General features: G+C 40.8%; 1 protein-coding gene across 1 annotated transcript in view; it reads left to right on the forward strand.

The window, feature by feature from the left end:
* gramd1bb (GRAM domain containing 1Bb) overlaps positions 1-25,114 on the forward strand; it is a gene marked incomplete in the record, with an annotated part of 129,362 nt that overhangs the window by 20,195 nt on the left and 84,053 nt on the right.

The raw sequence follows: 25,114 nt of genomic DNA on the forward strand, positions 1-25,114 counted from the left end.
CATGTCACCCCACTAAGCCCCCCCCCCCCAACATGTGACACAGACTCACAGCTTTGTGCACCAACAGAGGGTTTCTGAAAGCTTTACATGTGCAGAGGCCGGCGCTGAATACAGTTGCAAGCAGAGGAATGCTATTGTTGTGCTATTTATTGGACAAACAGCAGCAGACACAAACAGGCTTTGTGAGGGGGGAGGTCACACACACACACACACACACACACACACACACAACACACAACCACACACACACACACCACACACACACACACACACACACACACACACACACACAACCCCACACACACACACACTTTACTCTGCAGGGCGTGAAGGCTTTCCCGTTACAAGGGTCCTGAAGCAAAGGGTTGAAGCTGAGAAGGTGAGTGATGAGTGTGTGTTTTGTGCTCAGGTGGAAGAAGTACTCTGATCATAGTAGAAATACTACAGTGTACAAATACTCAATTATTGTATTCATTACTTCAATGTTGCAGCTGGTAAAGGTGGGATTTACTTGAATTACTACATTTACTTCTGGGTGGCTTTATCAACATTTGCCTTCAATATGTATGAAGTGCTAAATATTCAAGTTATATTAAAGTACCACCTTTTTCCTACGTCAGTACTTGACTATCTTAGTTAGACTCTGCCACTGTTATGTGGAATATTACAAACAGCTTGTTCTCCACTTTAAAGAGTCCTCTCCTGCTGATGTTCAGGTGTATATCAGTATGTAGTGTCTCTACTTTAAAGAGTCCTCTCCTGCTGATGTTCAGGTGTATATCAGTATGTAGTGTCTCTACTTTAAAGAGTCCTCTCCTGCTGATGTTCAGGTGTATATCAGTATGTAGTGTCTCTACTTTAAAGAGTCCTCTCCTGCTGATGTTCAGGTGTATATCAGTATGTAGTGTCTCTACTTTAAAGAGTCCTCTCCTGCTGATGTCAATGAAACTGAGGGAATGCTTTGATTGCTGTTATTTCGATAACTTGCAGAAGTTGCCATGGTAACATGTGGCATTTTGCAGATGTGCTGCAAACTCAAGCTTTGACATGTGACATACGATCCTGTTTGTGTTTGTTTCTGAGGATTGAGTGTGGGAGGGGAGGGGTTGTAATACTACTTACTTCCCTCCAAAAGACACACATGATAGAACTATTTGTGATAATGTTGAAGCAAAGACTGAGCTTTGATTTGGGTTGAAACTAACAGGAATAGGGTGATTTCATGAAACTGAATCTAAGTGACGGAAACAAGTATTAAGGAATCAATAAAAACAAAGTTTTGGCTGCATAAATGATGTATTTTTACCCCAAACTGCATTTGGGCTCACGGCTGTTTCTGGTGGGGGGATTACATGCAACTGGATCAGGATAGAAAATAAGTATATTCTATAAAAAGAGCATATAGTGTTTGTTATAAAGGATCAGCTGTTATCTCTTCTCTGTTAGCTGTTGGCTAATACTTTAAAGTGGACCTATCATGCTATATTATAATAATATAGTGTAGGACCATACCTATATAAGGCATATTTATACTTTTTTTTTTTCAAAATACCAAACAGATCATGCATTTTAGCCATGCCTCATTTCACTCAATTTGACATTTTTTAGATCTGTTTTAGCAAGGGTTGATTCTGTGAGAACAGCACCACCTACAGGCCTGGCATATGTACTACAGCGTCTCCAGCGCTTTCGAACGGCAATGGCCGTGGCTGTCTCCTCCTGATTGGTGGAGTTGGCCCAATAGCCGTAGTGCCACCGTCCTGACGTCAGGACAGTGTTCAAATCTGGATCAGTTTTATCAGATCCGTTGCAGCCCCTTTTTAGAGATTTGGGTATGGAGGAAAATAGAGAGGGTTGTGTTTTCTGACACTTGGTGAGTTCCCTGGACACCGGGGACCCATGGTCATGTAGAAAAGACGTACACAAGTGCATTTTTGCATGATAGGTCCCCTTTAAGTTTGCATCTACAGCATACTGTATGCATACTGCCTGAATCTGCTTTATGAGGTATATATATTTGCCCTAATCATCTGCTTTTACTAATTCTCAGAATCCTGATTTTTTTTTCTTGTGATTCTTTTTTCAAAATTCGCTCCTTTTTTCACAAAATGCTAACTTTTTTCCAAAAATCTAAATTTGTTGAAAAAATTGGACTTTTTATTAAAAAAATCTGACTTTTTGGGAAAATGTCTAACTGTGTCTGACTCTAGTGTTCTAACTGGCTAATACTTTAAGTGTGAATGTATCTCTACTGCCTGAATCTGCTTTATGGTTTTCACAATATCTTGGATTCTTCTTTTATAACGTCACATTGTTTTGTTGCCTTACATAATACACTTCAGAAAAAAGAGCTTCTTACCTTTTAGAACAGGTAACTAGTAACTGTAATGGAATACATGTTTAAAGTACCCGTCCCATCTCTGGATGTTGTTGACATGATGACCTCACAAAGTAACGCAGCCTTTCAGTCTAAGGAAATTCAACGTATTTCTAAACTTAGCATCAGTGTGGATAATACGTGAATACATGAATACCCTCCCTCGGGAATCTGTGCCTCATAACTCTCTGCAGGTATTTCCTAAGTGCTCCTGAGTCGATAGCTGGTTACGAAGCAGACAGTGAATAATGCATTCTGGGTGAATTATGGCCGTGCGTTGGGAAACTTTGCAGCGTTCAAATCAAGAGTTGGCGTCGCTGTCGTGAGAGAGTCTGCAGAAAGACAGACGCTCTGAATCAAAGAAAATTATTATATGATAACTTTTCAACTTTGGGGGGATCTAAGCGGGGGAATGACTCGATGAATGTATTTATGAATAGATGGATATTAGTATGTAGTGTCTCTACTTTAAAGAGTCCTCCCCTGCTGATGTTCAGGTGTATATCAGTATGTAGTGTCTCTACTTTAAAGAGTCCTCTCCTGCTGATGTTCAGGTGTATATCAGTGTGTAGTGTCTCTACTTTAAAGAGTCCTCTCCTGCTGATGTTCAGGTGGATATCAGTATGTCGTGTCTCTACTTTAAAGAGTCCTCTCCTGCTGATGTTCAGGTGGATATCAGTATGTAGTGTCTCTACTTTAAAGAGTCCTCCCCTGCTGATGTTCAGGTGTATATCAGTATGTAGTGTCTCTACTTTAAAGAGTCCTCTCCTGCTGATGTTCAGGTGTATATCAGTATGTAGTGTCTCTACTTTAAAGAGTCCTCTCCTGCTGATGTTCAGGTGGATATCAGTATGTCGTGTCTCTACTTTAAAGAGTCCTCTCCTGCTGATGTTCAGGTGGATATCAGTATGTAGTGTCTCTACTTTAAAGAGTCCTCCCCTGCTGATGTTCAGGTGTATATCAGTATGTAGTGTCTCTACTTTAAAGAGTCCTCTCCTGCTGATGTTCAGGTGTATCAGTATGTAGTGTCTCTACTTTAAAGAGTCCTCTCCTGCTGATGTTCAGGTGTATATCAGTATGTAGTGTCTCTACTTTAAAAAGTTCTCTCCTGCTGATGTTCAGGTGGATATCAGTATGTCGTGTCTCTACTTTAAAGGACACCTATCATGCTATATTTAAATTATATATTGTAGGGCCATACCTATATAAGGTATATTTATACGTTTCTGTTTTCAAAATACCAAACAGATCATGCATTTTAGCCATGCCTCATTTCGCTCTATGTGCTCTTTGCTGTCTACGGGGCTGATTCTGTGAGCTGCAGCTGACCACGCCCCCCTGCAGGAGAGGGGAGACGTGCTCTGATCAAGTCAAGAGGGGGAGAAAAATAGATCTCCGTCCTCCGTGTTTTATTATATAGAGTCGTTATTCATTTGTTTTGAAGCTCAATAAATAACAAAGAAGACCTTTGACCGGCACTTTTCTAATTTTGTCCGGAAGATTTAAACTTTAACGGACATCTTGACCGGCGAAACAAACTGAAACTGAAACTCTGCCTCACGGTCCCCTCGTTCCTTGGAAGAGGCGGAGAGGTGGGTGTTTGTCATCTGCTGGTGGACTAACCGGAGAGAATTACAGTGCTTGCCTCGACGGGGAGGGATTGCATTGAATTAAAGCAGCGGGAGCAAACGCTTGCCTCGGGGAGGGAGAAAGAAAGCCACAGCGGAGAATAATCCGAAGGGTAACCATGGTAACTATGGGCGGGAAGTCTTCTTCGCTGCTTTTGTGGCAGACTACAGCGCCACTTACAGGCCTGGCATATGTACTACAGCGTCTCCAGCACTTTCGAGCGGCAATGGCCGGCCGTGGCCCAACCCCACATTCCCCTGATAGGTGGAGAGTTGGCCCAATAGACTTCTGTGACGTCATAGAAGTGTTCAAATCTGGATCAGTTTTTATCAGATCCGTTGCAGCCCCTTTCTTAGAGATTTGGGTATGGAGGAAAATAGAGAGGGTTGTGTTTTCTGACACTTGGTGAGTTCCCTGGAACACCGGGGACACATATTCATGTAGAAAAGACGTACAAAAGTGCATTTTGCATGATAGGTCCCCTTTAAAGAGTCCTCTCCCGCTGATTGTTCAGGTTGTATATCAGTATGTAGTGTCTCTACTTTAAAGAGTCCTCTCCTGCTGATGTTCAGGTGTATATCAGTATGTAGTGTCTCTACTTTAAAGAGTCCTCTCCTGCTGATGTTCAGGTGTATATCAGTATGTAGTGTCTCTACTTTAAGAGTCCTCTCCTGCTGATTGTTCAGGTGTATATCAGTATGTAGTGTCTCTACTTTAAAGAGTCCTCTCCTGCTGATGTTCAGGTGTATATCAGTATGTAGTGTCTCTACTTAAAGAGTCCTCTCCTGCTGATGTTCAGTGTATATCAGTATGTAGTGTCTCTACTTTAAAGAGTCCTCTCCTGCTGATGTTCAGGTTGTATATCAGTATGTAGTGTCTCTACTTTAAGAGTCCTCTCCTGCTGATGTCAGGTGTATATCAGTATGTAGTGTCTCTACTTTAAAGAGTCCTCATGTTCAGGTGTATATCAGTATGTAGTGTCTCTACTTTAAAGAGTCCTCTCCTGCTGATGTTCAGGTGTATATCAGTATGTAGTGTCTCTACTTTAAAGAGTCCTCTCCCTGCTGATGTTCAGGTGTATATCAGTATGTAGTGTCTCTACTTTAAAGAGTCCTCTCCTGCTGATGTTCAGTGTATATCAGTATGTAGTGTCTCTACTTTAAAGAGTCCTCTCCTGCTGATGTTCAGGTGTATATCAGTATGTAGTGTCTCTACTTTAAGAGTCCTCTCTGCTGATGTTCAGGTGTATATCAGTATGTAGTGTCTCTACTTTAAAGAGTCCTCTCCTGCTGATGTTCAGGTGTATATCAGTATGTAGTGTCTCTACTTTAAAGAGTCCTCTCCTGCTGATGTCCAGGTGTATATCAGTATGTAGTGTCTCTACTTTAAAGAGTCCTCTCCTGCTGATGTTCAGGTGAATATCAGTATGTAGTGTCTCTACTTTAAAGAGTCCTCTCCTCTTGGAAATGACTCGATTAATGTATTATGCATATTAGCAGATTTTGCATGAATGTATAAACAGGAATTTGATTTTATATATTTTGCATAGTTTCAAATATTTAAAAGGTGTTACCTGGCTCAGAATGTTTTGTTGTAATTGATTCAGAATCAGAATCAGGTTTATCACCAGGTGGGTTGACACGTACGAGGAATTAGACTTGATGTCATGGTGCACACGATCCGTGTATCCATCATTTCCTGGTCTTCTCTAAAGAAGAGGGACCAATGAAAACGTTGTCATGTTGCCGTTGTTCAGCATGGAAACATTCATTAGCTAACAATGACATTATTGTTCTATTAATATAAAGGGAGGTCAGGTACTCTTTAAAACAGCTGCTAGTTATGGGTACTTTTTACTGAAGTACATTTCAAAGCCCTCTTTACTTTGACTTGAGTAAAGAAGTTTAGTCAGTACTTCTACTTTTACCAGAGTATTTTTAAACACGAGTATCTGTACTTCTACTTGAGTAAAGGATGTGTGTACTTCTACTTGAGTAAAGGATGTGTGTACTTCTACTTGAGTAAAGGATGTGTGTACTTCTACTTGAGTAAAGGATGTGTGACTACTTTTGCCGATATGGATAATAAACGAACATAATTCCTCTGAACAGAACCTCTTTGTACTTCCTCTCTCTGTTTGGACGTCCTCGTTGTTCTTCCGCCGTCTCGATTCCCGGAGTATGGATCAGCGTCTGTGGTTTTGAGACTTCAGTGATGGAGGTCAGCAGAATCTGATCTGGCTCTTTAGCTTGGTGCAGGAGCCTCGTACGGAGAAGATGATACTGGAAACAAAAAGAGCAGTTAGACGGGTTTCTGGTTCCAGGTGACTTTCAGAAAGGGATAAGTCAGTGCAGAGGGGAATCCACGGAGAGAGGGAGTGTTCCCAGTGCTTAGTACACTGAATAATACACAAGACATTCTCCCAGAAATCATTGTTGTTGTTGACGCTCGATGTCTTTAACGTGTGATGGCTGTGTCTGGTTGAGTTTGTGATCCTGCCTGATGCACACCTCACTACTTCTTTGATGGCTCCCACAGGATTGTCGACATCCACCTGAAGCCGTATCTATCTATCTATCTATCTATCTATCTATCTGTGGAGGAAACTTCTGTGTAGTAATGCATGGAGTCACCGACTCAGGAAGGAGACACGGTGAGAGTTGGAGCTTTGATGTCAAACACTGATGGGTTTATTCAGAGTATTCGGCCGGAGGATTCACATCACAAGTCAAAGAGTCAGAGGTTCCGACTTCACGGTAGAGTTGCCACGTCAATTCTGAAGAACCTCTCTCTATGCTAGACCTTTTAACAGGTTCACAGAGAGAAATCAACATCTCTGAAGGAGTAGACTAAACAGCTGGGAACACTGAACCACCTGCGTCCGACACTCATGGCCTCAAGGATTTCACATCCTAGAGTCCACAAACACCGATAAAGAAGTGCCTCAGTGTTCTCACAACAATTACCCTTCGTGCCAGACAAGTTGACCGGTCACAAACTGGTGACAACAACACATATGGCACCAAGGCCTTTCCTTAAAGGAGATAACAGACGTCAGAGTAGATCATAAAACGTCACAGAGCAAAAGGTTAGATATCTAGAAGAATTATTCCTTAAAGCTCCCATGTCATGCTTTTCCGGTTATGACCCGTCCCCTTGTGTGTTATGAAGGTTTTTATGCATGTAAACGGTGTGCAGAGTCAAAACCCTCAAAGTACACCCTGTAGCGAGTAAAACTCTAACACAGAAAATACCTCCCCAAAACGCCTCGTTGGAGATACGTCACTGCCCATTTGATTCTTCCGGGTACCGCCTGATGTCATGCGGTACCCGGAACGAAATGGACCAATCCCGAAGAGCTATGGCCACACCAGCAGCGGCGTGTTCCTCCTCCAGAGGTTCGAAGAACCGGCATTTCACAGACGAAAGCTTCCAAAACATTGCCCAGTTTGAGGCCGGATATGCACAGCTTGTTTGGACCGTTTGGAGCAGGGGAAGATCTGGGTATACAACCTGTAAGTTTGCATTGTTATTTGTGTATTTATCAAACAAGACTGTTTAAATGTGTAAACTGTGTTGGACTGCTAAGCCATTGACACAGTGCTAACTGTGCTAACTAAGTTGCTAGAGTTTCCATATATCAACTCTAATATCAGCAGATGGCCTTGCATACATGTATCTCATAGCAGGAGAATGTCTGCATTCACACACAAAATACCTATTGACAGTATACTCCGGGTGATTTGCCGTGCGGTCAGTCGCGAAACGTAATTACATTATAGCTGGCGTAGCGTGTATGCAACCGATCTAACACACGGAGCTAGAGCTAGGTTTGGTTGGAAAAACATTTTTGTGATGCTACGTTGCTAGCGTTTAAATATATCAACTACAATGTCAGCAGATGGCCTTACATGTTTGTCATGGCAGGAGAATGTCTGCAGTCACACACACGGAATACTCATACAGTATACTCCGGGTGATTTACCGTACATTGTGACAGTACATATACTGCATGTAGCTAACGAGGCTAGCTGTATGCTAGCGCAAAACAATGTATTCATGCAAGTTACATTGTATGGTAGCAGAATACCCGTATACGATTGCAATTATAAACACGTTATTGCTAGCCTAATATGAACCACTAGCTTTTGTTCATAGTAGTTTTATTACACTGCATTATAGTTGCCTTTCCTCCAAGCTAACGTTCATATCGTGTTAGCTACCAAGGTAAACAAAGCTAGGTTAGCATATTAGCAGGCAAGCTGTTCATTACACAACTACTACTAACGAATCTAAAACAACTAAGTTTCTCTAATATTTTGTGATTTGCATTTGATTTCGTCCAGCCAGATCCTGGCGGACAATCCATGACGGGGACGGGACTTCTACTACTACTGAGGCCTCGTGCTAAAAGGCACCGCACCGGCTGTGCGCAGGCAAGATGCGAGGAGGAATGGATGATATACCGTGTGTATATATGTATATTTATGTTCATTTTGTACATTTCTAAAAATAAAGTTTAATGGAAATACTTAGTAGGCCTATCCTTTCTTCCCTGAATTCATATATAGCAAACCATGATTTGATTTCTCATCAAACAGTAGTAGTTTATTACAGGTAAAAATAACTTACTCTTTGTTATGACTGGCTCGTAGGCCACAACGGAAAGGCAAGGAGACATACACGAGTTTACAAAACCACGGCACATTTATTGTGGTAAATGCAGAGATAGGTGGTCGAGGGGAGAGGGTCGCTCAGTTCGTCCTTCTGCAGCCGCTTTGGAGAGAGACTCCGGGCCGCTGGGATTAATAGCACCGGCTACGGAGGTGTCCGTGATCGCGCTGATTACCCTCTTCAGCTCCACCCCACCGTAAGCCCTGCAACACACCTGCACAAAGGCCCTGGGGCCGTCACACTCTTCTATAACAACAGTTGTAGGTTCAGTTCGGTTAGTTGGCGTATAAAATATACGGCTGTACCGACGCCATGATAAGACTGATGTTCGGCTGAGAGCAGCCGTTTAGACATGGGCGCAGCCTCTCTGGTGGTTGACTAATCAGAACAGAGTGGCCGAGCTGACCAATCGGAGCACACTAGGCTCACAGGGAGGGGGGGGGCAAGAGCTCCAACGAGTCGTTTAGTGGAGAAAGTGAATACTGCTGAATACACATGCTTGACAGAGATGCTGTATGCGAAACCAATGTGAGTTTGGAAAATTGCACAGTATAAATCTATTTTAGTATACCTCAACAATGTAATTATGATCAGTGGAAATGGCCATGACATGGGCCCTTAAACACTATCTATCTATCCATCTATCTATCCATCTATCTATCCATCTATCTATCTATCTATCCATCTATCCATCTATCTATCCATCTATCTATCTATCTATCCACCTATCTATCTATCTATCCATCTATCTATCTATCTATCTATCTATCTATCTATCTACCTACCTATACATCTATTTATCTATCCATCTATCTATCCACCTATCCATCTATCTATCTATCTATCTATCTATCTATCTACCTATCCATCTATCTATCTACCTATCCATCTATCTATCTATCTATCTACCTATCCATCTATCCATCTATCTATCTACCTATCTATTTATCCATCTATCTATCTATCTATCTATCTATCCATCTATCTATCTATCTATCTATTTATCCATCTATCTATCCATCTATCTATCTATCTATCTATCTATCTATCTATCCATCTATCCATCCATCTATCTATCCATCTATCTATCCATCTATCTATCTATCTATCCATCCATCTATCTATCTATCTATCTATCTATCTATCTATCTATCCATCTATCTTTCCATCTATCTATCTATCCATCTATCTATCTATCTATCCACCTATCTATCTATCCATCTATCTATCTATCTATCTATCTATCTATCTATCTATCTATCTATCTATCTATCTATCTATCTACCTATCTATCTATCCATCTATCTATCCATCTTTCCATCTATCTATCTATCTATCCATCTATCTATCCACCTATCTATCCATCTATCTATCTATCTATCTATCTATCTATCCACCTATCTATCTATCTATCTATCTATCCATCTATCTATCCATCCATCCATCTATCTATCTATCTATCTATCTATCTATCTATCTATCTCGACGCCTCCTATGATGAAAGCGTGTTTCAGAGAATTTGGGTCATTGACTGTTATGTCTGCAAGAAGCTGTGAATTCCTGACGTAGTTTTTAGCCTCCTCTCCATATTCATGTTTGAAGAGGAGGAGGAGGAAGAGCAGGAGGAGGAAAAGGAGCAGGAGGAGGAGGAGGCTGATAAAACAGGAAGTGAAGGACCACCCTTATCGAGCACAGCTTCTCTCACTGAGCCTATCAGAGAGAGCTTCCCACACACACACCATTGCCAGCCAGCCAATCAGAGCCCTCGTATCCCGTGCTCCATCCTCCTCTCGTACAACTGCTCCTCACGGCTCAGAGAGGCAGAGGAAGAGAGGAAGAGAGGAAGAGAACCACCTGGAGAGAGAACCACAAGAGAGAGAACCACAAGAGAGAGAGAACCACCTGGAGAGAGAGAACCACTTGGAGAGAGAGAATCACCTGGAGAGAGAACCACCTGGAGAGAGAGAACGAGAGAACCACCTGGAGAGAGAGAACGAGAGAACCACCTGGAGAGAGAGAACCACCTGGAGAGAGAGAACCACCTGGAGAGAGAGAACCACCTGGAGAGAGAACCACTTGGAGAGAGAACCACTTGGAGAGAGAGAACCACCTGGAGAGAGAACCACTTGGAGAGAGAGAACCACTTGGAGAGAGAGAACCACCTGGAGAGAGAGAACCACCTGGAGAGAGAGAACCACCTGGAGAGAGAGAACCACCTGGAGAGAGAGAACAGAGTCAGCGTGTTTTTAAAAAGACACCGCGAGGGAAGATAGTGTCTGTGAGGATGAGGATATTTTGAAATCAACACAGCAGCATCCAGTGACTCTGCAGAAACACACGAGTCGTCTGCATCGCCTCAACTTTCCGTCTCTCTCAGCCTCTCCTCCTCTTCCTCTGGATGTGCGCGTGAGAGAGGAGCGCGAGGGGGGGGGGTTTCATCAAGACTTTATTTGGTGCGATGATGACAAAGCAATGCAAGACGAGTGATGAGAATCTGAGGAGGAAGCAGAGAGACTGAGAGGCCATGAGAGCCAGGAGAGAGGCCAGGATGGTGTCTGCCTGTTCACCATGCTCAAACAGAAGGTCAGCTGACATGCCTGTTGTTAGTTATTCAAGAGAAAAGCTGCATGGAATTGAGTAAAGACAGTGTTTTGCATGAATAACCGTAATATTAGAAGCAATAACAACTTGTAGCATTGGAATAACAGTCAAATGGAATATAGGAGATATGCAAGGGTGAAGTATAAAGTGACATATATCTAATACTTTATTAAAGTCAGTGTTTTGCATGAATAACCCGTAATATTAGCAGCAATAACAACGTGTAGCATTGGGATAATGGTGTTTGTAAGGATTCAAATGGAATATAAGAGATAGGATGAAGTATAAATGGACATATATCTAAAAGTATCTGGTTATTTTCACGTACTACGATACGCAATCCAGTGCTCAACCGTCCTCCGAGTATCTACTGAAGTACTGGTGTAGTGTCCATTGACCCGGTCACATGACCTGCTGTATTTCTGCAGCTGGCCCCCTTTCTGTTTGACCTGTGCACACAACCCCTCCCTCGCTGTGCACAGCAGCCGGGACACGTGTCTGACTTCAGACAAAAGCCTGTGTGCACGAGTTGTAAATCAATAGAAAAAGCTGCAAATATTCCATAGATATTCATAAATATAAGCTTGTGTTTGTTTCACACTTCAAATGTATTCAAATAGAATGAAAAAACATCAAAATGATACATGCATTTACCTTCTTTGGACCATGCATACAAATACATTCATCTCAGAAAAGGGAAGAGATGAATTATGCCAGATTTGAGCTAATAGCTAATTTCCATATGCAGTCCTTAGGTAATAATAATAATAATAATAGATCTATTTTGTAAGCGCTTTTACAGGTGGTCAAAGATGCTCTACAGAGATAGTGAAAAATAAAAGAACAACAAATAAATATAGTTGAAGTCACATTAAATTCAAGCAATACAACAACAACCACACATTAACCTGTTAAGCCCCGAGCCTGTTTTTCAGGTTTCAGGCTCGAAAATGACATGCCCAAAACAAATGACTACAACTTAACTTCTAAAAGGGTTATATGAATAATTTCTTTTATCAAAGCAAGGTTACATCTGTGAGTTGGATGTAGAAGTGTCAGAATCAATATAGATTTTTCTCAGTCAGAGTAAATTCAGATGGAACGTAGTAAAAAAAGGTAAATTCTTACCTCCGCCTAAAGAAAAAACATTACTTATAGTGAAAACCACCCTTGAATGATGGGATGGTAGACTAAAAGCTTTAGGAATCCAAACTATAACATATAATAAGTACCCTGTATCAAGATTGAGGCAAAACAAGTTAAATTTGACCTTTTTAGAGAGGTTTAGAAAAAAAAAGTTCCAGGTGGAATAAGCTTTCGGCACATTTGGGTACATCTGGTTCCATCAGTGCCATTTGACCTTTTTCAGGTACCAGACTATAAAAATGGTGTATTACATTGAATTATCACCATAGGTATTCATTCCATTCAAAGAAAAAAAAAGAAAATTGTGTAATTTGTGAGAAAAAAAAAGGACCCGCCGACGGGGTCTTTGGGGCTTAACAGGTTAAAAGCCAGATTGAAGAGGTGAGTTTTTGTACGTTTTTTTAAGGTGGTGAGGTCACAACAATCAACAAACACTAACATCATTATATCATCTCTATCACACAAACAATTATAAAACATGATTTAAGTACAGGTCAATAAAAGAATACACAGTACAGTACCTTCCCCTGATGAGTGCAGGGCGTGGTGGAATAAATGGCCGTATGTCCGTGTGTTTCTGCATCAAACCGCACACACACATCTGAGCAAAGGGATTCTCCAGCTGGCTTCACGGCCTCTTAAATCTCCGCTGTGATCTCTGCTCCTCGGGTCCATTAGGGGTGATTTAATGAGACTTACTGTGTGAGTGGACACTGCGTTAGGTCACCACCCTGTGATAAACACTCCTGGCAGGTGTCACTGTGTTCCCTCTCATCTCCACAGCCTCACATGAATCACCACTGAGAGTCGTTAAGGAGAGAGAGAGAAGGGCCGCTCAAGATCACTTTGATTCATTATTTATATGAAATCAGACAGTGGAAACACAGCTTATCTCGCTTTAGGGTGCGCATCAACGTCCCAAAACACTTCCCCTAAAATGTGACAGCCCGGGAGACGAGACGAGTTTAACAAAAAGCACATTATTTACTTATTGAAGTCAGTAATCAGTTTTCTGAGCATGTATTAGTGTGTGTTAAAGGTTCAAGGAAGTGTAGTTGTGTCTAAAAGAAAAGCCAGACACCAACTGTTGGTCTGTGTTGGTATTTTTATCCAAACCTTCCTGCCTGTCTTCTTCTGCTGTTCCCTTTAGTGTTTACTTCCTGTCCGTCTGTCTTCTTCTTCTTCTGCTGTTCCCTTTAGTGTTTACTTCCTGTCCGTCTGTCTTCTTCTTCTTCTGCTGTTCCCTTTAGTGTTTACTTCCTGTCCGTCTGTCTTCTTCTGCTGTTCCCTTTGGTGTTTACTTCATGTCTGTCTTCTTCTGCTGTTCCCTTTAGTGTTTACTACCTGTCTTCTTCTCTGTTCCCTTTAGTGTTTACTACCTGTCTGTCTTCTTCTCTGTTCCCTTTAGTGTTTACTACCTGTCTGTCTTCTTCTCTGTTCCCTTTAGTGTTTACTACCTGTCTGTCTTCTTCTGCTGTTCCCTTGAGTGTTTACTTCCTGTCTTCTTCTCTGTTCCCTTTAGTGTTTACTTCCTGTCTGTCTTCTTCTCTGTTCCCTTTAGTCCCTTGATCCGAGTGTCCTCCTTAGCTTTTAGCTAACGGAAAATAGCATACCAAAAGATTGGAAAAATGGCCAATCAGAATTGACTTTTCAATAACGCTATATAATAAAAGGACATATATCAAACACATATGCTATAGCATGTTATACTATATTTAGACCTGTGTGTCAGTTAGAGCCCAGTCTGTTTATACCTGACCCCATTTAGAGCTTGAATTGATATCCATTAGTCGTTAGGCTCACTCAATGTACCGTCTTATTCATGGGTTATTGGTTTCAGGGTCAGTTGGCGGTCTGTGAGATAATGAAGCTGAGTTCATTCAATGCATTGCACTTACAGTATGTAGGAAAGGATAACGAGACATGTACGGTGGCTGAGAAGGGCAAACGAGAATTACAAAGTGTGAAACACTTTAACAAAGCTTGAGACAAATTTACATTTTAGAAAACAAAATGACAAACACCAAAACACTTTTACCAAGGAAAAAAACATTTAACAAGATGCGAAACACTTTTAGATAGATATATAAATAGAGAGTACTTTATTGATCCCAATTTGAGAAATGTTTGCGTTGCAGCGGCATAAAAAACAAGGCAATGAGAGAAATTAAGACACGAGAACTTTTACGAGAACTGAGACAAATGTACAAGTCCCGGAACACTTTAACATTTCCCGAAACACTTTTACAAACTAGAGAATCAAACCGGAAAGGGAATGTCCGTCATACTGGAAGTGACGTGAAAGTGATAGACTCAAACTTAAAGGGGACCTATCATGCAAAATGCACTTTTGTACGTCTTTTCTACATGAATATGTGTCCCCGGTGTTCCAGGGAACTCACCAAGTGTCAGAAAACACAACCCTCTCTATTTTCCTCCATACCCAAATCTCTAAAAAAGGGGCTGCAACGGATCTGATAAAAACTGATCCAGATTTGAACACTGTCCTGACGTCAGGACGGTGGCGCTACGGCTATTGGCCCAACTCCACCAATCAGGAGGAGACAGCCACGGCCATTGCCGTTCGAAAGCGCTGGAGACGCTGTAGTACATATGCCAGGCCTGTAGATGGTGCTGTTCTCACTGAATCTGCCCTTGCTAAAACAGAGCTAGAAATGGTCAAATTGAGCGAAATGAGGCATGGCTAAAATGCATGATCTGTTTGGTATTTTGAAAAAATAAAAGTATAAATATGCCTTATATAGGTATGGTCCTACACTATATTATTCAAATATAGCATGATAGGTCCACTTTAAGTTTGTTTTGGCGGAAAGACCGCCGGTACCTATGGACCCTACGAGTGTGTTTACGGTAGTTAAACATGTTTTGTCCGTTTTGTGGAAACCACCTGGACCAAGTGACACGGTTTTGACTTTTGTGGGGAGGATCTCTGGAGTGCTTAAAGGACACGGACCAGATGGGTGTACCAAGCGCACATGGGACATCGAAACAGTATTGAAGTGCAGTAAATAATGCAAGATATCTGGTCCTTCTGTATGGTCCATGCCCTTTACGCACTCCAGAGATTGTCCACACGATGAGCAAAACCGTGTCTTACTGCCTGCAAGACATCCATCCGCTATAGCTTTTAATTTAAATATAAATCAACGCCAATCTTCAATGACTTGTGATGGTTGCCTGACTGACCATCATATTTGGGATCCTTGTAGATACAAAATGCACGGTATCCCTAAGACTTCAGAATCTGTATTTGACGCCAGGTATAAAATATACCCAGCAGATATATTTACCCAAAAAGTGGCGGGTCATGACATGGAGGTAATATAAACCGATGGGTTGCTCTCATGTTTACCCTGTGTTACTTACTGCTGACTCATCACAGGGTTTCCAGTGAGTGTAAATCACAGATGTTCATCAGCAGATCAATCCGCTGATCACGCTAAACTTTCCTCCCTCCGCAACGCCAACGTTTAATGCATTTTGTTTCTGCTAAATAAGCACTCTCATCCAGATGCAGGGTAAACATGAGAGGAACCCATCTGGTTATATTACCTCCAGGTCATGGCCCGCCACTTTTTGGGTGATATCTGCCGTCATTTGCCTTTAAGCTTTAAGAGTACCGTGCATTTTTAATCCAGAAGGAGCCCAAATACGATACAATATGTCAGTTAGGAAAACCATCACAAGTCCTTGGAGATTGGGGGGTTACCTTGGTTGCTGATTGGCTAATGGTTACACAAGACAAAACATCGTTATGACATCACAAAGTGGCCAAAATCTGATCTGCTCATTTTCAGATAGGTTTTTATAGAAATGGATCAGGACAAAAAGAGAGAGAATCTTTGTTCCTGAAACTTTCAGAGTCTCTTTCCACAGAGGGGACACATGTTGATGAAGAGGAGACATGAAGAAGAGGGGACACATGTTGATGAAGAAGAGACATGAAGAAGAGGGGACACATGTTGATGAAGAGGAGACATGAAGAAGAGGGGACACATGTTGATGAAGAAGAGACATGAAGAAGAGGGGACACATGTTGATGTAGAAGAGACATGAAGAAGAGGGGACACATGTTGATGTAGAAGAGACATGAAGAAGAGGGGACACATGTTGATGAAGAGAGACATGAAGAAGAGGGGACACATGTTGATGAAGAAGAGACATGAAGAAGAGGGGACACATGTTGATGAAGAAGAGACATGAAGAAGAGGGGACACATGTTGATGTAGAAGAGACATGAAGAAGAGGGGACACATGTTGATGTAGAAGATACATGAAGAAGAGGGGACACATGTTGATGTAGAAGAGACATGAAGAAGAGGGGACACATGTTGATGTAGAAGAGACATGAAGAAGAGGGGACACATGTTGATGTAGAAGAGACATGAAGAAGAGGGGACACATGTTGATGTAGAAGAGACATGAAGAAGAGGGGACACATGTTGATGTAGAAGAGACATGAAGAAGAGGGGACACATGTTGATGTAGAAGAGACATGAAGAAGAGGGGACACATGTTGATGTAGAAGAGACATGAAGAAGAGGGGACACATGTTGATGTAGAAGAGACATGAAGAAGAGGGGACACATGTTGATGTAGAAGAGACATGAAGAAGAGGGGACACATGTTGATGTAGAAGAGACATGAAGAAGAGGGGACACATGTTGATGTAGAAGAGACATGAAGAAGAGGGGACACATGTTGATGTAGAAGAGACATGAAGAAGAGGGGACACATGTTGATGTAGAAGAGACATGAAGAAGAGGGGACACATGCTGATGTAGAAGAGACATGAAGAAGAGGGGACACATGTTGATGTAGAAGAGACATGAAGAAGAGGGGACACATGTTGATGTAGAAGAGACATGAAGAAGAGGGGACACATGTTGATGTAGAACAGACATGAAGAAGAGGGGACACATGTTGATGTAGAAGAGACATGAAGAAGAGGGGACACATGTTGATGAAGAAGAGACATGAAGAAGAGGATTATTCATAATAGGTGACCTTTAAATATAAAGCTATAGACGATGGATGTCTTGCAGGCAGTATCTTACCATGAAACTGTGATTTCCTACGTTTTGTGTTTTATATTTGAATGCAGCATCTACATTTGACTTTTAACGTTATAAATATTTACTTTGCCGTTAGCCTTATTAGCATCTCGTAGCCGTGATGAAGTGTTTACCCAAGACGTGTTGACTAACCAGGTCCAGTTGGTTACGATCTTTTTTGGTTTTCGACCCAGCAGCTTTCAGACGTGGTGAATAATATGTTCCCCGCTGTCAGCAGGAAGAAATGTAAATATGTGGTAGGTGGAGATCCATCCGTCATGTCAACATTAATGCACGTCCAACACAGCAGGGGTTGAACTCTGCTAGATTAACACTCAACACGGCAAAGACCTTTACAGTCAAATGCAATCCTATCAGCCAGATTGCCTTTCTGAAGCACTTCCGTCTTTAATGGAACGAGTGTTTCATAAATCAGGCGGGTAATCTGTCTCCTCGGACTTGCCTTCAAACGTAGCTGATTGATTTCTCCTTTAGCTATTCCAAACAGGGTATCGATTATTCCTGCTTTCCTTTGCATGGTACATTTACAGCAGAACAAAGCACCCAGGGTTAGGTTAGGGCAAATAGCCTCTTTCAGGCGGCATGTGATTGCTCCATCTCAACAGGAACAATCATCCCTTTATCAATTTCTCAGGACTAACATCTATATGACACGTTGCAGACACTTCTCAATAGCGGCTGGTAGTCTCAGTCGGGAGTAAAGGAGTGGGTAGAAAGGGCTCTGACTGGAGAGGGAGATGCATCATCAGGGGCCTCAGTAAGAATGAATGGATTGAACAGATGGAGTGGTTTCGGGCCTCATGATTCATGGAGATGTGGGCGTCGTGTATTGAGTCATCGGTGAAAGACTGCTTCCCTGTCACACATCGCTTTACTGTACGCACAGAAACACACATGTATCATATCAAATACAATATGTATATATGGCCCAAATATGTATATATGTTCATTTAATTCATATATATATATATATGTATATCCTTTATTTATATCGAATACATAAGCCTGGTTCTAATGTATTTGAAACACATTGGATGTATTGATAATAAGGTTGTAGACATAGTTATTATGTATTTGCAATGCAGAGAGTTTATTAGTCAATTTATGTCAGAACTATGTTATCCAAATGGATGGAAATTGTATATTCAATTAAAATACATAAATCTCTATATTAGGGCCAAATATTTCTGGCAGACGAACACAGCTGTAAAACACAAATGAAATGGCACATTAACCAGTCAATATGTGAATAAAATAAACTATTATAAATCATTAAGAACTGGCACAATTTAAAACGACTTCAAGATATAAGAGCAATCACATCGACCAATGGATTCTTGTTCTCTGTCCTTTAACATTCACTTGAATTCCCCCGCAGTGATCAAATCTGACAGTTTCAGCTCATGTGTCTCCAACCACTCTCTTTTGCTTTGAATCGACTACATTGGGATAAAAGCAAATGTCAGAGCATATTAAAGACCCAAGTGCTCGCCGAATAATTGCACCAAAAAAAAAAAAATCACGTTCATATTTCTCCTTTTGATTATAATACTGATGAACGTTCAAAACAAAGCACTTTGGCAACTTACCACATACGTTTTAAAATGCTTAATAAGCACCGTAACTTTCATGATATCATTTCTGGGTCATAATAGTTTTTTTCCGATAACGGCCGAATGTTGTGTCGCGGGAAATGTTGCGGCCGCAAGGCATTGTGGGGCAGCATGTTCTCCTTGCCTTTCCAAAAGGGAGGTCCAGTGTTTCCTAAGTTAAAGGAGGTTATGAAGGAAGTTTCAAACCTCCTTTCCTTTCATCTAGACTAGAGAATTCAAACAGCTTTTATCATGGCTGGAAGGTTCCTAAACTAAACTGACAATTCGACCGCAACCTTGGTTTTCTTCTGCTGTTCCCTTTAGTCTCAAACCACTCTCTTTTGCTTTGAATCGACTACATTGGGATAAAAGCAAAGGTCAGAGCATATTAAAGACCCAAGTGCTCGCCGAATAATTGCACCAAGACGACTGAAAGCATGATTTTCTGTCCTCTTGAAAGTAAAGTGTGATTTGTTCTCTAACTCCTGAAAAGATTATCTTGAACCAACCACAGGAAACAGATACGGCTCTAATAGTTGATCAATTCGAGCAATTGTTCATGAGTCTATTACCAACGTTAATCTATAATAAAATCCATCTGGGCGTCAGACGAAAAAAAAACCTCACACTTTGTTGAAAGCGGTGCTTATTACGGTGATTTGAAGGCAAGGAAATCCAAAGTGTGGGATCAATATAGTAAATAATGACCCAAAGAAGATGACGTGCAAACTCTGCAGACAAAAATATATTTCTCCATATCCACGCCATCAGAGCGTAACTTCCCTGAAGTCAGCTTCATTCAGTCAGCAGTGAGTGACAGTAGGTCACATATAAATATATATAGACCTACAATATAGGTTTTTGCTAAGGTGCAACATTTTTGAGTGTTTCCGTTTTATTTGTATTATATATTTGTTAGTTAATTTATGTACCTGTGCCCCTGCTGTTGTTCCGACACCAATTAAGAATCATTACCAGCGCTGCTGTTAGCACTGTTGCTACCTGCGGATATTTCAAATGTAGTTATTTTATACGTAGCACAACATACCGTGATGTTACTCGTAACGTTCTTTCTCAGCCCTGGAACTGAAACCATTTTGCAAAGCCAAGAAATATATTAATAATCATAAATATATCATAAAAGTGCAACGACTAGTACTAAACACTTTAACCGACGACTAAGGAAGTCTTCGGTCGTGGGCAGACCTAGAAACAGAAAATAAAAGGGTTTCTTATCTTCTATTTGAAGACCAAAAGATATTTAAAAAGTATGATTTCTGTGTCTTTCTGACTAAACTGTAGGTGACGTGAGGCATCAATACCAGTGCTTGTTGGTTAGCCATCACTTCAATCACCATATGAAAAATACTCAACAAAAATCTCTCATTCACTCTTCTCCTCACTGATAGGCCAAGCAAAAGAAGTGGAAGAAACTGATATGGAAACCACAAAGGTAGGAAATAACTCAACAAGCAAACTCCACACTTCAGCATTAACCTCATATCATCAAACCAACGATTCATAGTGGTCACATTAATCCATCTTCCATTCTCTGTGTGTATTAATATATGTGTTCATCACATCTGAGTCTGTCATATTATATGATGCCAACAGAGGGAGCTGTTTATTTGTGGCATACTTTGTGTAAATCCCACGATTGCATCCACTTCCTCGGGTTTCACTTTGTGTGAAATCCAGAAACGAAACTGCTGAAGCGTTGTTTTCTGAATCTCAGTCAGCATTGTCCTCTGCAGCGAGGGTTAGAGAAACGATAGGTGTGTTTGGGTCCAATAATGGCTTCTCTGTAGAGTCTAATTTATAACTATTCAAAGACTTGAACACGAGAGAAAGTGGTATATATTTGTGCAGGAATGAGTCCTTAAACCAATAAAGCATTTTACCACTTCCTGTGCCCGGTGTATAACTCAATGGTTTTCTGAATGTGTTCTTGGTTGTTCGCCTGAAATAAGGTCTGTGGTTAACACAAGCTGAAGAGATTTTAATGTTTTGTTCTACGACGTAAAAAAGAAGTCAGTAAATACCCCTCTGGTGGATTTAAAAACTGTGGTTATTCTGCCCTTGCAAGAATACTCTTGGATTGCAGGCTTGGCAGATAGCTTAACACGGAAATAAACAACCAGGAGACAGCAGCTCAGTTTTGGATGTTTACTTGATAATTTCCATTTCAACTTCCATTTTGTAAAACTGAAACACAAACAAAATACACAGTCACGAGACGTTGTCGCTTTAAGCACTAAATACAAATAAACAAGACTAAACAAACATTCCAAATAGCAGAGTACCTGTTAGCATAAATGCTACAAACATTTCAACTGCTGTTCACAGGCTAACAAGTTTAGCATCAGTCATTGTTCTACATGTTTTTTGAATATGCTCAGTTTAAATGTGCAACTAAGACAATATAAGATTTGGTACTTACAGACATAAAGACCCTAGGATTTGAGCAATGATTTTGTTGACAGGAAACAACCCATGTGCTCCATAGACAGACAGAAACAGGAAACTACGGCAAGCATTTATGGACGCACAGTGCAAAACCCAAAACCCTTTGCAGGCCCTCTTAAAGGGGCAGCACAGTGGTTGCTAACAAGTGTCTAAATGAGACGACTAAACGTCATCACGCCCAATATCAGCCGCCTTTAGCTTATCGGTGGTGACGTGAAGTCATGTGACAGTGCGGCAGTGGCGAGCCGTCAGGGCCCTCTAGGCCCTCTGTGAGGGCCTAAGATATTCTAAAAAATAATATTTAAAAACATTTAAAAAATATATATATTTTTTTTAAATATATATGTTTTTAATATTATTTTTGTTATAACTTTCATTAGTTTTACCGAAAAAAAACTTGATTTAATAAAATAACATTTCCAAATAAATAAATCCTTCGAATCTGCCTGTTCAGTCTCTGTTTGAATGTGAAGGGTTACATGAAAGAAGCTCGCCTGGCCCTCTCTGCGATTCACAGAGGGCCCGCTATAGTAACTGAACGAGAGAGTAATGTCAAATGACAGTACAATTGACCAATCATATCTTCCCTCTAAATGGGTGGGTTTTATTATCGCGGACTTTATGACAAGTTCCGCCCGCTGTGAAACTTTTCTTGTTTCCATAGCAACAACAACTTCCTGTCAACAGCGTGAACTCGCCTTCAAAATAAAAACATGCCAAATTACACTTAAGACATACAACTGTAACGAAAGTAACAAACACAATGCAATATCCTTTTCAATGTCAAAGAACACAAATGGGGTTCACAGGTGTTGTTTTGTGTGGTAGAGGGTCGCTGTCATTGATGCGTTTTGCACCCTGGGCCGTTGTTTTGATATTCCGCTGAAGTATACGCTGTGACGTAATAACTATTTTTTTTTCTTTTTTTCGAGCGAATTGGTGGGGGTCAGAGGGCCTAGGTATAAAGCTCACGGCTCGCCACTGCCGTGCGGTAGTTCCTTTATAGCCCAACATTAGCCGCCTTTAGCTTAGCGGTGGTGACGTGAAGTCATGTGACCGTGCTGTAGTTCCTTTATAGCCCAACATTAGCCGCCTTTAGCTTAGCGGTGGTGACGTGAAGTCATGTGACCGTGCTGTAGTTCCTTTATAGCCCAACATTAGCCACCTTTAGCTTAGCGGTGGTGACGTGAAGTCATGTGACCGTGCTGTAGTTCCTTTATAGCCCAATGTTAGCCACCTTTAGCTGAGCGGTGGTGACGTGAAGTCATGTGACCCTGCTGTAGTTCCTTTATAGCCCAATGTTAGCCACCTTTAGCTTAGCGGTGGTGACGTGAAGTCATGTGACCGTACTGTAGTTCCTTTATAGCCCAATGTTAGCCGCCTTTAGCTTAGCGGTGGTGACGTGAAGTCATGTGACCGTGCTGTAGTTCCTTTATAGCCCAATGTTAGCCGCCTTTAGCTTAGCGGTGGTGACGTGAAGTCATGTGACCGTGCTGTAGTTCCTTTATAGCCCAACATTAGCCACCTTTAGCTTAGCGGTGGTGACGTCAAGCTAACAAGATAACGTAGCTAACCGTACTTAAGATATATTTTGATGCTTTTGTACTTTTACTCAAGTCATATTTAGAAATCATGACTTTTACTTGTATCATATTCTTTTCAGACCATAGTATTTGTACTTTTACTGAATTAAAGGTACTTCTTCCAACACTGATTAGTGATTATAACCCTGAATATTATATATTTTGGATTACCCGATGAGTTATATATAACTGAGCTATATGGTTTGTTGTTTTCCAAAGACAACAGAGTACAATCTGCAATGTTTGACCTTGTCGTTGCATCCAGGGTTTTCCATCCCACAGGGGTCTTTATTGTGACTTCATGTTTGGTGATTTAATCAGAGCAGAGTGGAGGGGATTTGAAAGTCTGAGGCCTTGCCGTGTGATTGTGCCTTTGTCAACATGAGTGACGTTGATCTTTCTGAAGCTCAAAATAGCTGGAGTGGCCTTGAAGGCCTTGTGGTGATAATAGCATAGCAACCAGTGGTAAGCAGATGTCAAGTCTGTGGGGATTAGCATTGTGTATATCTGACTGGAAACATCAGGAAGGCCCTGAAGAGTCAATATTGTTGTCATATAATCATTTATAATCGTATATATATAGTATGTCTTATACTCTGATTGCCTTTTACTCTGTTGAATTGTATTTGTTGTCGTATATTTGAAACATACACAGACATAGGTTTCAATGGACAGACTTGTAAAAGGTGGATTTGCAAAAGAGCTGGAGGGTTTAATGGTTTAAGTGGGAATGTTTACAGTGTCTAAGATAATTTACGAGTAGGATTGGTTGGCTTTCTTTCTCTCTCGTATATGATTGGACGGTTAGAGGTGTTAGTGGTCAAAGCCTATTTATCCTCTGGGATGAATTTGCTCTATTCCTACCATTTTACATCGATTTCAATTGTGTTTTGACTGGAATTAGTGCTGTCAATCAAAACATGTTAAACACAAGTTTAAAATCGTGCTATTTTCTGGGGGGGAGATAAAACAAATACACGTGTGGTGTTGTGATAAAGAAATGCACGACAAACCGATGAAAGAAATTACTTTGTTATAACATGATTTCTGAATTATTGCCATCAAATCCGACATTTTTACGATAATGTGTACTACAAATATACTCGTATAGTAGTATTCATACTGATTGCCCTCTCTATAATGTGTACTACAAATATACTCGTATAGTAGTATTCATACTGATTGCCCTCTCTATAATGTGTACTACATATATACTCGTATAGTAGTATTCATACTGATTGCCCTCTGTATAATGTGTACTACAAATATACATGGTAGTATTCATGTGATCACCCTCTGTATAATGTGTACTACATATATACTCGTATAGTAGTATTCATACTGATTGCCCTCTGTATAATGTGTACTACATATATACTCGTATAGTAGTATTCATACTGATTGCCCTCTGTATAATGTGTACTACAAATATACATGGTAGTATTCATGTGATCACCCTCTGTATAATGTGTACTACATATACTCGTATGGTAGTATTTATACTGTGATTGCCCTCTGTATAATGTGTACTACACATATACTCGTATGGTAGTATTCATACTGATTGCCCTCTGTATAATGTGTACTACAAATATACATGGTAGTATTCATGTGATCACCCTCTGTATAATGTGTACTACATATACTCGTATGGTAGTATTTATACTGTGATTGCCCTCTGTATAATGTGTACTACACATATACTCGTATGGTAGTATTCATACTGATTGCCCTCTGTATAATGTGTACTACAAATATACTCGTATAGTAGTATTCATACTGTGATCGCCCTTTGTATAATGTGTACTACATATACTCGTATGGTAGTATTCATGTGATCACCCTCTGTATAATGTGTAATACATATACTCCTAATGTAGTATTCTTACTGTGATCACCCTCTGTATAATGTGTAATACATATACTCCTAATGTAGTATTCATACTGTGA

This window comes from Trematomus bernacchii, unplaced genomic scaffold (assembly GCF_902827165.1).
Source record: "Trematomus bernacchii unplaced genomic scaffold, fTreBer1.1, whole genome shotgun sequence".
NCBI classification, from domain to species: Eukaryota; Metazoa; Chordata; class Actinopteri; order Perciformes; family Nototheniidae; genus Trematomus; species Trematomus bernacchii.